This window comes from Mesoplodon mirus (genome assembly GCF_964341445.2).
Source record: "Mesoplodon mirus genome assembly, chromosome: 19".
NCBI lineage: Eukaryota > Metazoa > Chordata > Mammalia > Artiodactyla > Ziphiidae > Mesoplodon > Mesoplodon mirus.
The window spans coordinates 97,538-111,495 of NC_138995.1; the positions used below are offsets into that span (position 1 = coordinate 97,538).

Consider the following 13,958-nt stretch of genomic DNA (forward strand, 5'->3'; position numbering starts at 1 on the left):
TAACCCTTTCCAGTGTGCAAGCATTTTTAAGTTGTTTGGTGAAGTATTACATTTGACTTTCAACAGTTCATTACTTTGGGCAAAGCTTATATAATGCTGCAGAGACTAGAACCTATGCAGAGATAGTGAGAGGATGTTATAAGCTTATTCTGCCGGTTTATAAAAAAGTTTAACCTTTTCTCCTCTTCCTCCACCTGCCACCAAGAGATGAGAAAGAAGGCAGAGCCTGGAAATGCACACCAAGCAATACTTCGGTGTCAGTTTGCCTTTTATTCCTCTGCCAGTACTTCCCAGAGAGATTTCACCAAAAGTGCCTAAGCTTGCCATGGCCATTGTTGTGAAGAAAGTTTCTCTCTATTGCTAGTCACATCCCCTTTTCCTTCTCCTGGGGGCTTAATGGATGTTTGGGGGCAGGAAACAAAATTTACACTAAAACATCAATTGAAAGAGCCTTCGTCCTAAGTGTGGTAGTTTGGAGTGTGAATCTTCTCAGAGTCTACTGAATTCTGCCGCAGTGGAAACTGTTATTAAGGGGCACCCATAGAAACATCGCTTATTGTTAGAAACCACGACATAATACAGAGCCAAGATCGACATTATTCTTCACGTGAAAGACTGCAGAGAGCCAAGCTCAGTAGTTCACCCTCCAGTGTTGGCCAGCAACTTACCTTTTGAAGCCAGACTGCAGCCCGGGTCTTCAGAAGGTGACTAGGCAGCCCAGAGCACCCCACTGACAAGTGTGCTCACCCGTCCAGCACAGAGGGAAAGGTCCCTGTTACGGCATCATATATAAGCCTGCTGCAATAAGGTTTGCTGGTGCAAAGGCTCTCTCACTGAGGACCCCAGTCCTGGAAGGCTTCTCCTCCAGCGAGCTGCCAGTTCAATCTTCTGAGCCAGGCTCACGTCCCAGGGATGGGTCACAAAGCTGACGACGGTGCCTGGCACCTCGCCCCCCACCCGGCCCACCCTCCCTGCTCTGTGGATGTAGTCTTACAGGGTGAGAGGGAAATCATAATTGATGACTAGCTCCACCTGGGTGCTGTCCAGGCCCCGAGAGGCAATGTCTGTGCAGAGAAGAATGTCTCGGGAGCCCTTCTGGAAGGACTGGAAGATGCCTGCTCTCATTGAGGCTGGCATCTGTCCCTGCAGTCTTAAGTGTTGGATTTTGTGGTCATCCAGAATATATACCCCAGCCAGTTCACAGTGCTGGAGCAATTACAGAACACCAGAACAGTTCCTGTGGGGCCAATCCTATATGCTCTGTCATGCTGCCTGAGGATCTGCACCAACCCAGTCACCTTCTCTGTTCCCTTCGGCCTCATGAATGTCTGTCTGACATGAGGCATGATGCAGTGGAGCTTGTCACTGGTAACGGTGGTTAGAGAGTCTAAGCTGGCAACTTTACTCAGCAGCTGGCCTACACCTTCGGGAAATGTGGCCCCCACCAGCACTAACTGAGCTTTGGGATTGAAGGGGTCTTTTAAGTCAGCTGGGCCTTCTGCTATATGGCTCCCCTCCAAGATGTAATCCACCAGTTCCAGGAAGATTTCATCCAACAGCGTGTCTGCATCATCCAACACCAAGAAGGAGAGCGGCTCCAGGCTGATCAGTTGAGCTTTCAGGGCCTTCCGCAGAGCCCCCGGAGTGGCCACCAGAATATCTGCTGGAGGTTGTTTGGACAGTTGCAGCCTGATCTTCCTCATGCCATGTACTCTCCCTAACTCCCGCACCTGGAGGTCCAAGGAGCTGCCCAAGGGCTGGGCCACGGCCCGCACCAGTTCGGCTAATTTTCGAGAAGGCACAAGAACCAGGCCTCGAGGAGCAGGGATACGACAGGGGTCCAGGCTTGGCAGGCCCAAGAGCCGTTGAAGGAGAGGTAGCATGTAGCTGACAGTTTTGCCACTGCCGGTTTCTGCGGCGCAGAGGATGTGGCGGCCGCGAAGGAGTGGGGGAATGGTACTCCACTGCACGGTTGTGGGCCGAACAACTTCGGGAGCAGCCTCTTGTAGTGCGCTCAGAACGCGGAGCTCCAGACCCAGTTCGGTTCAGCTGCCGTTGGGCGAGAGGTTCCGCAGCGCTGGAGTCTCATATTGCACGCGCTCGATGGAGAAATGGTCCGCGTGGGCGCGCTGATTCCTCCAGCCGCACGAAGCGAGTGGCGCGGGCTCCCAAGGGCCCAGCGTGAGGTGTGCCACTGGTTCAACTCCAGTCGCCGCGCTGACATCAGCAGCGGCCCCGGTCGCTCCAGCACCGGCCGCGAGGGGCTCCGCTGCCCGCTCTGCCGCTCTTCCTGCCGCCGCTGTAGAGCCCGCGGGATGCATACAACGGGCAGGGGCTCGTTGGGACCGCGGACCGTCAGGTCCCGGCGAGGCGCCAGAAGCAACTGAACCGCGAGCGACCACAGCCCCACCCGCCGTGCCAGAGCCATACACCTCTCGCGGGAGAGGCGCACGGCAGTGACGTCACAGGCGCGCCAAGGCCTCGCGGACGGTGGCCGGCGCGGCTCAGTAAGGCCCGCGGAATCGGCGAACTGTGTGGAAGGAGCGGGATCTGTAGAGCTCAGCAGCGGCGAGGTCTGTAGGTCCGAACAGGGGATGGTGACTCCAGACCCCGGCCAACCTTGGGGAAGGGTGCGCGACGGAGGCAGGACCGGGGTCTGGCGATACGCGGCGATGGGGCCCTGGCATTACGAACCAGGAGGGCGGAGGGCTTCTGGCGATCCGATGTCCGATCCCTGCCGTGCTCTTTCGTCGCCCTCACAGCTCCTGTCATGGCTCGGCCAGTTCGGGTCTCCCCCCTGTGACTTATGATGAGGGTGCGGCGATGTTTTCCCAGATGTGGTCCCCGTGTAAGGTCTTTAAATACAAGTATTTATTGAGAGTCTGAGTGAATGGTCAGGCCTGGGAGCCGAGACCAGGAGTCCGGAGTCGTAGGTCCAGGCTCACCCTTCCCTTAGAGCTCCCCAGAGAGCTGAGGGCCCCGAGGGCAAGCTGATGGCTTTCAGCGTATCTTCTCTAAAGTCAAGAGAACTCATCTCTTGGTGCTTTTCCCCTTTCTTTTCAGCTGAGGTTCATTCTCCCCTCCCTTGTCACCCTTAACAACTTCTCATCCTGAACCCACTGCTTTCTTGGGTAGTTCACCTCCACCGGCTTTCCAGTCAGATACCTCAATTCCGTAAATAGCAGCGAGGAGGGTCCTGCTACAGGTTTGTGGCTTGTCTCACAAAGCCACGGTCAGGCAGAATATTTTACTTGAATTCAGTTGTTCAGGTTGCCGAAAAGCCTTACACTACTGGTACTTCCTGAACGGATCCCGAAAACGGGTGTCCGATCACTTCTGTAATTTCCAGGGCCTGGGGTAGGAGATAAGGTAAACGTGGATTAACCACCTGGGAGGTTCTTAACATCTGGAGAAAGAGTTTTACTTTCATCAGATACCGTTACAGAGATAAATACTACTAAATTTCAAATAGCATTTTGATACACGATAGACTTTCTGGAGAGTTACCTGTTAAGCCAGCAGAGAAGAGAGGTTTGAGTACTCATGGGTGAACAGAGTCACCCATGTATAGTCAGTCACCCATTGGATAGAGCAGTGGCTCTTGAGTGAGGGTGAGTTTGCCCTCACCCTTCCTCCAGGATGTTTGACAATGGCTGGAGACATTTTTCTTTGTCACATCCGGGGTGTGGGAGGGTGGTGGTGCTGCAGGCATCTAGTGGGTAGAGGCCAGGATGCTACTACATATCGTACAAGGCATAGGACAGTCCTCCCCACCACCCCAAAAGAATTATCTGGCCCAAAATGTCAATAGCATGCTATGGAGAAACCTTGGATAGAGGCTGAGGACTGAAGAGAGGCTGAGGTTTTCACATGTACTCTCACTTCAGGTAGTCAGTCACATTTGCCAGACCCTTGTGTGGCCCTGCCCCTTTCCCAGAATGTGTAGCAGGCACACTGATGCCATTGCTTGTCATGTCCTTGGGATGAGAAAACCGTGGGGGCTCCTCAGAGTCATAAACACAGGAAGGAGTGATTTAGGAGGGTGACGTGGGAGAAGAGAGCTTTAGGAAGAACAAAATTGTCCTCATGTGTTTGAGAAATGTGCCAGATGGAAAAGCGATGAGGTGTGCCATGGGGTGTACCATTGCAGAAGGCAGACTGGGACTGATGCGCGACAGGGAGTCAGATTCTGAACTTGATATAGACTGCTGTAGCAACTAGAAATGCCTAGACCTGTCTAGACAGTGCTGGGTTTTCTGTCACTGCAAAGTTCATGTATAGGCTGATGACCAGTGACTGGTGATATGCAAGAGGGGATTTCATATAAAGGATGCTCTAAGATATTGTGATTCTACACTGCTTTTACGATTCTTTCCCAGAACTCGGAGCTCTTCGTTCGTTAGCTGAAGAGCTCCTTGGATGTCTGCTCTGACATGTTTCATCCATTTACATGTGCCACTCATCTTTCAGGTACAAAACAAAGAATCGCTTTGCACAAAGCCAGAAGGGATACACTGAAAGAATGATCAGAAAAGAATAATACATAGGTAAGCATTTACATTGACTTTCTCCAAGTATTTGAGACAGGGTAGCTGGTTAGTGGCTGCTTTCTTGTGCTCGAGTCCTTACAACGTGATCACCTCAGAATGTCATAGGGATTGGAGCCTGTCTGAGCCTGTCTGTCTCTGCCCGTGGCCCCTAGTTTCTTCTTGTCATTGCTTTAGGTACTGTGTAAGGCCCTTCTCTTTTCCTCCCGCTCACAGCAGACATTGAGTAACCTCTGGTTGTGACTGAGATGCATATTTCACAGTATAGTACTTTAGAAATGAGAAAGGTTTACTTATTGTGGAAACAAATGTAGGCCCCGGGAGTGTTAGTGTCACTTGGTAATGATTTTCCCAGGGCTGCCATGGTAACTGACGTTGCCTGGTTAACCCCTAAGTTTTGAAAAGAATTCTTCCTTGGATCTCAGGTGATAGTGGTACATTCCTTCCTTCATTTATTCATTCAGTATATATTTTTTGAGCACTATGTATGTGTCAGGTACTTTTCATATGGACAGTGAATGAAACAGACAAAATTCCTGCCCTAGTGAACTGTATATTCTGATTTAATTGGCTTGGGGTGAGGCCTGGCCATTGGTAGTTTTAAAAATCTCTCCACATGATTCTAATGTACAACTAGGTTTGAGAATCACAGTTATAAGTGAAGCACTTTGGGAATTGCAAAGGCATTGCAGAAATAAAAAGTGGCTATTGGTATTCCTTCGCTATTCCCGCATTCTCCTGCCTGCATCAGGACTGTTGTACAAGTGCCGATCATTTTCTTTTCAGCCCTTTTCGCTGTTTGCCTAGACCCTTTATCCCTCTTTCTAACCTAACACCTTACCTCCTTCTGGTCTTTCAACCTCCAGTCCATCATCTGTTTGGGATTTATCCTACACTTGCTGGGAAGCCATTGCAGGGTATAAACAGAGAAGTGGTGTTAGCAGAGATGCCTTTTTCAGACACCATACTGGCTATTGTAAGAGAATGGATAGGAGCGGGCAGGAGAAGATTTGGGGAGACTCATTATGAGACTGGCTTTGTGCACAGTGGTGGCCTTGGAGATGGAGTAAAGCAGGCAGGTTAGAGTCATATTTGGAAGGTTAGTGATGGCTTGGAGGCGAATAGGAGTAAGTGATGAATTAGATGTGGGGAATGTGGGTTAAGGATGTGTAATTGGGTAAAGGGAGGCACTACTTACTGAAATGGGAAAAATTTTCTCCCCACATATTGGCCTGATAAACACCTTCTCACCCTTCAGACCTTGAATCAGAGATTCTTTCTTTTTTTATTTTAATATATTTTATTTTATTTCATTTTTATTTGGGCTGCGATGCCAGCTTGCAGGATCTTAGTTCCCCAACCAGGGATTGAACCCAGGCCCCCTGAACTGGAGGCACAGGGTCCTAACCACTGGACCACCGGGGAATTCCCAGCAGAGATTTTTTCTTTGTTTTTTTTAAATATAAGTTTTAATTAATTAATTAATTAATTTTTGGTCGCGTTGGGTCTTTGTTGCCGCGCCTGGGCTTTCTGTCGTTGCGGCGAGCAGGGGCTACTCTTCGTTGCGGTGCACGGGCTTCTCACTGCAGTGGCTTCTCTTGTTGCGGAACACGGGCTCTATGTGCACGGGTTTCAGAAGTTGTGGCGCATGGGCTCAGTAGTGGTGGCTCGCAGACTTAGTTGCTCCGAGGCATGTGGGATCTTCCCGGAGCAGGGAGCAAACCCGTGTCCCCTGCATTGGCAGGCGGATTCTTGTTGGGGGGGGGGGTTTAATATATTGGTTGGAGTATAATTGCTTTACAATGGTGTGTTAGTTTCTGCTGTATAACAAAGTGAATCAGCTCTATGCATACGTATATCCCCATATCCCCTCCCTCTTGCATCTCCCTCCCACCCTCCTGATCCCACCCCTCTAGGTGGTCGCAAGGCACTGAACTGGTCTCCCTTTGCGACGCCGCTGCTTCCCACTAGCTATCTATTTTACATTTGGTAGTGTATATATGTCCATGCCACTCTCTCACTTCGTCCCAGCTTACCCTTCCCCCTCCCTGTGGCCTCACGTCCATTCTCTACATCTGCGTCGTTACTCCTGTCCTGCCCCTAGGTTCATCAGAACCATCTTATTTTTTTTAGATTCCATATATATGTGTTAGCATATGGTATTTGTTTTTCTCTTTCTGACTTACTTCACTCTGTATGACAGAGTCTAGGTCTATCCACCTCACTACAAGTAACTCAATTCCGTTTCTTTTTATGGCTGAGTAATATTCCATTGTATATATGTGCCACATCTTCTTTATCTATTCGTCTGTCGATGGACACTTAGGTTGCTTTCATGTCCTGGCTATTGTAAATAGTGCTGGCAGGCGGATTCTGAACCGCTGTGCCACCAGGGAAGTCCACAGAGATTATTTTTTAAGGGAGACCCTCCTCAACCCCCATCAGTCTCTTCCCTGCTGAGCTAGACTCCCACAGCCTTACGTAAGTGCTCCGTCATAGCACCATGCACACCTTTATTTTCACACATATTTGTAAGTTCCCTTTCTATAACCCTCTGTTCTATTGAACCTTACCCTCCTGCCTCATCTTTTTGTCTCTAGTGCCTAGCAGTGCTTGGCATATCTTAGGGATTCAGTAAGTGTCTGTTGAATAAATAATTGGAGACAGAGGACAAGGCTTAGGAGGGGAGATCAAGGCTTTGTTTTCTACATGTGGAGTAGGAGATGCCCTTAACACATCCGAGTGGGGATGTGTTTTGAGCAGTTGGTGTGAGGTTGGGATGCCTTTGGAGATGATCATGGCCAATATTTTAAACCATGGGAGTGAATAAATTTGTGAGGGAGGATGTGTGAAATTAGCAGGGAAGAGGGCCCACGACTGAGGAGCAGCCTCAACATGTGAGGGCAGGAGGTGAAACCAGCAAAAGAGACCGAAAAGCAGGGGTAGAGAGAAAAACTGGGAGAGTGTGCGGTCGACGAACCCAGGGAGGAGAGAGATCAAGCAAGAGGGGAGGCTCCACCGTGCCATGTGCTGCTAGGAGAACAAGATTGAGGACGGGTCAGTGTCTCATAGACTGAGCCACTTCGAGGTAATTGGTGACTTTAATCAGAGCAGTTTTGGGAGAGTGGCAGAGGGGGAGGGCATGCCGGAGTGGGCTGAGCAGTACAAAGGTAGTACCTCTGAGAAGAGCATCCTTGGCAAGCTTTGTGATTTTTAGAGGGGACCGTGTTTGCTTAGAATAAATAAATTAACAGTTATCTCTGGGCCGTGGGATTTTGATTTTCTTCGTTTTACTCCTGTTGCTCTACCTTCAAAATATTTTCAGAATGTGACCACTTCTCACCACCTCCCCTACTATCTCTCCATCCGGAGCCACCATCATCTCTGACATCGGTGGCAGAAGAGCCTTCTGATGATCTGCCAGTGTCTACCGTGGCCCCCACAGTCTGTTTTTCATACAGCAGTCACCGTGATCATGGGGAATGTGATCAGTCATGCCACCCCTCTCCTTAAAACCCTTCACTGGCTCCTACCGTGAAGCGCTAACACAGCCCGCAGAGCGTCCGACAAGGCCATTCGGGGTCCGACCACTGTGTCCTACCTGCTCACTGCTCTCCATCCATTGTGTATCTGACTTCCGTTACCCTCTTCTCCTTTCCGTGCTGCAACCACAGTGGCCTCCGTCCTGTTCTTCTAACACACCAGACAAGCTCCTGCCCCAGGGTCTTTGCACTGGCCCTTTCCTCTCCTGTGTACTCTTCCACTAGATACCAACTTGGCTAACTCAAATCTCTGCTCAGATGTCACCTGCTCATTGAAGTTTATCTGGGCTCCTCTATTTAAAATTTTAACCTATGGGGATGAGGTGGGGTGGAAATGGGTGAGGGTGGTCAGAGGATACCAACTTCCAGTTACAAGACAAATACGTTCTGGGATGTAATGTGCAGCATGGCAACTATGGTTAACAATACTGTATTGTATCTTTTTTCTTTTTTCATTTCATTTATTTATTTGTTTGTTTATTTTTGGCTGTGTTGGGTCTTCGTTGCTGCACGTGGGCTTTCTCTAGTTGCGGTGAGCGGGGGCTCCTCCTCGTTACGGTGCACAGGCTTCTCATTGTGGTGGCTTCTCTTGTTGCGGAGCACCGGCTCTAGGTGCGTGGGCTTCAGTAGTTGCGGCACGTGAGCTCAGTCGTTGCGGCACGTGGCCTCAGTAGTTGTGGCGCATGGGCTGTAGAGCGCAGGCTCAGTAGTTGTGGCACACGGGCATAGTTGCTCCTCGGCATGTTGGATCTTCCCGGAGCAGGGCTCGAACCCGTGTCCCCGGCATCGGCAGGTGGATTCTTAACCACTGCGCCCCCAGGGAAGCCCTACCTCTCATTATTAACTCAATGTATTAACTCAGTTTTGGCTATAATTAGTGCAGTTTCTATTATCATTAATGTACTGGCGGAAGATCTGGTGGTTGTCTAAGTAGCCTGAACTGACTAGAGAGAAAGTCCCTGAGGCACAGGGGAGGAGGTGTGCCCACATCCAGAGCAGTCTAGCCATTGGAGGTCCATGGCTCATTAAGTAGCCTGAGATTCTGGTCTGTGTCCAAATAGGTACAAAGATCATTTGTGATCTAGGCATGTTCTCTTCTTGGGCACCTGAACCAGAATTCCCTGAAAGATCCCCAGGTGGTACTCAGTGGCTCAGGATATGGATGGAGGTGAGCTACACAGAGGGAACCGAGTAAGGTCCACCCTCCTGCAGCCAGAGCCACCCACTGTCTTCTTCCAGTGCTGAGGCAAGCCACCTGGGTTTCCTCAGGCCACTGCCAACAGGTCTTCCTTTAGTATCCGGTGTCTAAACTGCAGGGTCCCCCACCAAACCCCAGTATTGGGAGCCTGCACCACAGACCCCACCACGGAGATGGACACTCATGTTGATTCCATTTCTAAAACATTTATTTTCAGGAAATGTTTGTGCTCGTATGCAAGGAAACTTTGTGGGGTATCTGTGGCTGCCAAAGTGACATCTGGCAGGATTAACTGGATCACCAGAACCAAACAGTGAGGACTGGGAAAGCGGCAATAACTGTGAGGCCTGGGCCCATGTGGGGGCAAGATTTTGAGAATGACCACTTAGGTGACAACATGGGATTCCCACGAACCGCAGCTCTGGTTAGTTTCTGGTCTGGAGCCAGATCCTCTCTCTGATGCAGACGTGGGAGGACGGAGCGGCAAGAGCTGCCCAGCTGCTCGTCTGGGAACTCCTCCTCCAAGCGACTCTGTCCCTCGTCCTCCTCCCGTACCTGGAGGCGGCAGTCAGCGGGCAGCACCTCTCACAGCACCCCCGCGGACACCCGCTCAGACCACCTGCTCAGAGCTACTCTTCTGCCCAGCCCAGCACACCTGTTCCACCTGTTCCACCTGCCTGAAGACCCGCCGCCCCTTTCCTCGAAGCACACCCCAGAGCTCTTCCTCACTCCAGCCACGCCCCAGCAACTCCTCTATCAGTACCGGGTATATGGACACGTCCTCCAGCCCCTGTGGGAACCTGTGTGGCTGCCAGCCAGCCAGCTCTTGGGCCCCAGACCTGTTCCCTGGTCCTGAGTCAGAACCAAAGCCCTATGTGTCCAGGGTCCACTGAACCCCAGCCTTGGTCAGATATGGAAAATGGAGACTTGGAGAGAGTAAATGATTCACTCCTGTTCTTCATCCTTCAGAGGAAGACCCCAAAAGCGCCTCGACTATTCATCAAAAGTCATTGAGTTGTACTGTTAAGATCTATGCCTTTCACTGAATGCACTTTTTGCCTCCATTTATAAAGAGAAGAAAAGCTTTTTAAGAACTGGGTTGAGCCCCCTGCATGCACAGACCCAACCGCAGGCAGAGAAGATGGTCAGCCCAGACCTTGCTAAGAGTCTTCTCAGAGGCCATGGGTCTGGTCTGCTGGCACTGGATGGGCGCAGATGCTGGGCAGTTGATCTCTGTGTGGTGTTTTAGACAAATATGATGACCTAGAGTAGGGTCAAACAGACAGGAGAGCCCAGGAAGCAGACCCTGGGAGAGGGGAGATACCATTTGGGCCAGCACACCTGAGGCTATGGTCAAGGCCATGAGGACCACAGTGTGGTGGGCACAGTGGCTGTGAAAGCCCCACTGCTGCCTAGCCAGCCCGAGACAAGCCATGGGGAAGCACCCACCGGCCAGCCCCGTCATAATCTCCGCCGATCCCGATGAACTTGCATCCAATGACTGCCCTGATGTGGTCGAAGTGATCTGAAGAATGGAGAGTCAGCAGTGTGGGGCTTCCAGGGCAGGGGTGGGGTGATGACTGACCTCTGTTAATTCCCCTTTTTGCAGCCTGTAGGCCAAACAGGCCAGTTCCTTCATGGCCTGGCACCGAGAGTACCAACTAGAGGGCCCTGAGGTTTGATCTGAAGTGATCCCAGCTGGCTCTAGAACTGGACTTCAGATTTGGAGTGGACCCCAGAGCCCCCTGTTTGGGTCATTTCCCACCCAAGATTCACCCTGCCTCCCAGTCTCCTTGAGAACCTGTGGGGGCTCCTTTCCCTGGGTGTGGAGGATGAGAGAGCAACAAGAGTACAACTGGTGAAGACCCCAGAGACCTAAGGAGCTGTCCAGTCCCTTGGCCAGAGGTAGGGGCAGTGTGCTTTAGGAGTCCCTGCAGAGGCACAGATGGGCAACACCCGGGCTCTGTGTCTGACAGCCTCCCTGATACCCATCATTATCACAGTTTTGATTCCATGGCTCCAGTTCCACATGGCACCAAGGTGCTGTGTACCATCCATTATTGGGTTTTGGGGAGCTGTACCTAATTGCCAACAGGTGGGTCAAACCACTGGGGCTCTTCTGAAGTCCTCCCCAAATTTGGACCCAGCTTCAGCTCCAAATCAGAGTTTTCAGAGAGCCCAGGGCGAGGCTCACCTGCCCCAGTAGACACGTTGGCTAACGGGTTGCACTGCAGCACCCGCACGGACAAGGACAGCATCACGATGCCACCGTTCATCTTCTGCAGGGGCGGACCGGTGGACACTCAGCTTGGCCCCCAGCACAGCCACCTGCCTGTTCACTCTCTCGGCCCCTGTGAGAAAGGTGTTCAGCCCTGGCCTTGAGGTCAGAGTCGTCTCCTCTCTGGGTTTGTGTGAATGGAGGAGCTGCAGCCCGGGTCTGGGTGGTGTCTTGGCCCTGGGTTTCCGGGTTTGGAGTAGTATCTTACCACCTAGACCCCCACCTAGGGCTCAAGAGTTCAGGGGTTGTGGACCGTGGGTTTTGGGGGCAGAAGATATTTAACCTGGGGTTTGAGGAAATTGAGGGAGAAGAGGCTCAGGTTCAAGGGCTCCTGGTTTGAACCTCTTGCTTTAGGGATTAGGACCAGGGCAGTCTCTCACGAGAAGCTGCAGGATATCATCAGGAACATTCCAAGTGTTCTTGCACACACCCCGGGCCGCTGAGTGGGAGAAGATGACAGGTGCCTGTGACACTTCTAGGGCTTGCCATGCCACAGCATCCGAGACATGGGACAAGTCCACCATCATGCCCAGGCGGTTCATTTCTGCCACCGCCTTCTACAGGAACAGGATGGGGAGAGGGCATCAGGGCTGCATTTATCTTGTGTGCATTTATCTGTAGGGAACAGGCGGGGCTGTACATTCATGTGGGGCAGGGTATGGAACCCGGGTACTTACCTTGCCAAGCCGGTGAGCCAACTGACATTGCTGTAGAAGGGGTGGATACCCTTTGCTGTGCTCTGTGCTCTGCAGGATGGCCAGGAGGCAGTCTGACTGGTGGCCATGACTTTGCTACAAGAGCCTAGAAAGAGGTTCTTTCGAACTGTCTACACCTGCAACTCCCTGGTGCAAGAGGAGGGACCCAAACTGGGCTGTGCCTGGCAGTAGGAGGGCCCTTCTGGGGACTCAGTCTTGACTATATTCAAGAAAAAAATGCATACGCCCTTTTTGGTCAACTGCATCATTGCCGAAGTTCTGTCTCTTTTCACTTGCTTTAAAGGCCACTCCAATCTACCTCTTAAAAACTGTTTCCTACAATTCTGCCTTGCTTTCAAATCCTCTTCGTTGCCTTCCCTCAATATATTTTTGGACGATAGTTGTCCTTTATAACTGTACAGGTTTTTGAATTGCAGTGCCCCTGAGCTCCATCTTTCAACTCGCTTTTTTGTGAGCTGGCTGCAAAACTGCAGGATTGCTTCAGACCCTATTCTGATTCCGGGGGGCAGGCTGAGCCTTTGGTTAATTCTTATTCTTGATTGGAAATTAGAGTGACATGTGCCTGTCCAAACACCTAGAGCTGGTCTCTCATTGGTTCCCCCTCTCCCCGTTCATCCTCTGGACAATTTGCAAACTGTACGAAACAGGAGGTTAAAGGTGCTGATTCTCCAAGTGGGGAGATTGATAGTAAAGCGGCTGGAATGGCAAACCCGAGCACCAGAAGATGAAAAATAACGTGCGTTTTAGAAACCTTTCCCGATCACTGGGTGTACCATCCTCTGGGTTTCCCATGCATGTTTTAGCTGTCGGAAGATTCCCTTGAACCTGGAGATTTGGGACCCATGGAATGGGTAGCACACAGTATTACTTTAAAGGGTCTGCATTTGCTCACCCAACCTCACCAATCCTGTCGGACCCAAGAGTGTCCAGCCTTATGTCTCTTCCAGCTGTGGGTCTAGATGTGGTCAATCCAGGTTGCATCACAGCTCCTGAACGAATTTTGTAAGAATTTCTCTTTCACTATCTTTTTTTTCTTTTTTCTTTTTGTAATTTATATTTATAATGGGGTTTAGCTGATTTTCAATGCTGTGTTTATGCCACTTTACACCCACTTGATTCACTTACAGAGAGATATCAATAAATACTTTTTAAGATTCTTACTACGCGGATATATTCTTCTGTGGTGAATAGGGTGTGTTGAGTCCTGTTCACTGAGCAGTGAGTAGGTCTTGTCTATTACATATTTGGTTGATGGAACGGTATCTGTGCTAATTTCAAACTCTTGTTTTATGCATCACCCCACCTCATCCTTCCCCGTAAGCAGCCATAGTGTGTTTTCTAAATGTGTGACTCTGTTCTGTTTTGTACAGTTCATGTGTAGAGATTTTTACATTCCATCTATAAGTGATATAAGTTTCGTTACCTGTGTGACTTATTTCTCTTAGTATCATCGTACCTAAATCACTCATTATGCTGCTACAGGCCTTAGGACATTGATTTCGAGTGATATTCCATTGTACATAAGTACCACAACTTGTTTACCCATTTTTTTGTTTCCTGGGATATTTAAGGTGTACCCGAGTCGAGGTCCTTGTAAACCGAGCAGCCCTAATCTTTGGGGTGCCTGTGTCCTGTCGATTTATGGTTTTCCGAATATACACGCCCATGAGTGGAAGT

General features: G+C 50.4%; 1 protein-coding gene and 1 pseudogene across 11 annotated transcripts in view; one reads left to right on the top strand and one right to left on the bottom strand.

The window, feature by feature from the left end:
• LOC309795521 (uncharacterized protein) overlaps positions 1-13,958 on the top strand; it is an 81,153-nt gene that overhangs the window by 41,408 nt on the left and 25,787 nt on the right. For 3 of the 10 annotated variants that reach the window (XR_014292262.1, XR_014292263.1, XR_014292264.1), the window contains exon 2: positions 4,471-4,547. The exons of 4 other annotated variants lie outside the window; for them this stretch is intronic. The gene's annotated coding sequence lies outside the window, so the exon portion shown is untranslated. Of the gene's footprint in view, positions 1-2,462; positions 2,574-4,470; positions 4,548-9,504; positions 10,216-11,115; positions 11,193-13,958 lie in introns of those variants that run through there. 3 more of the 10 variants (XR_014292265.1, XR_014292266.1, XR_014292267.1) reach the window with 3 other exon arrangements.
• LOC309795142 (putative ATP-dependent RNA helicase DDX28) lies at positions 784-2,428 on the bottom strand (annotated as a pseudogene). Its single transcript has one exon. The product of its transcript is annotated as a putative ATP-dependent RNA helicase DDX28 (transcript).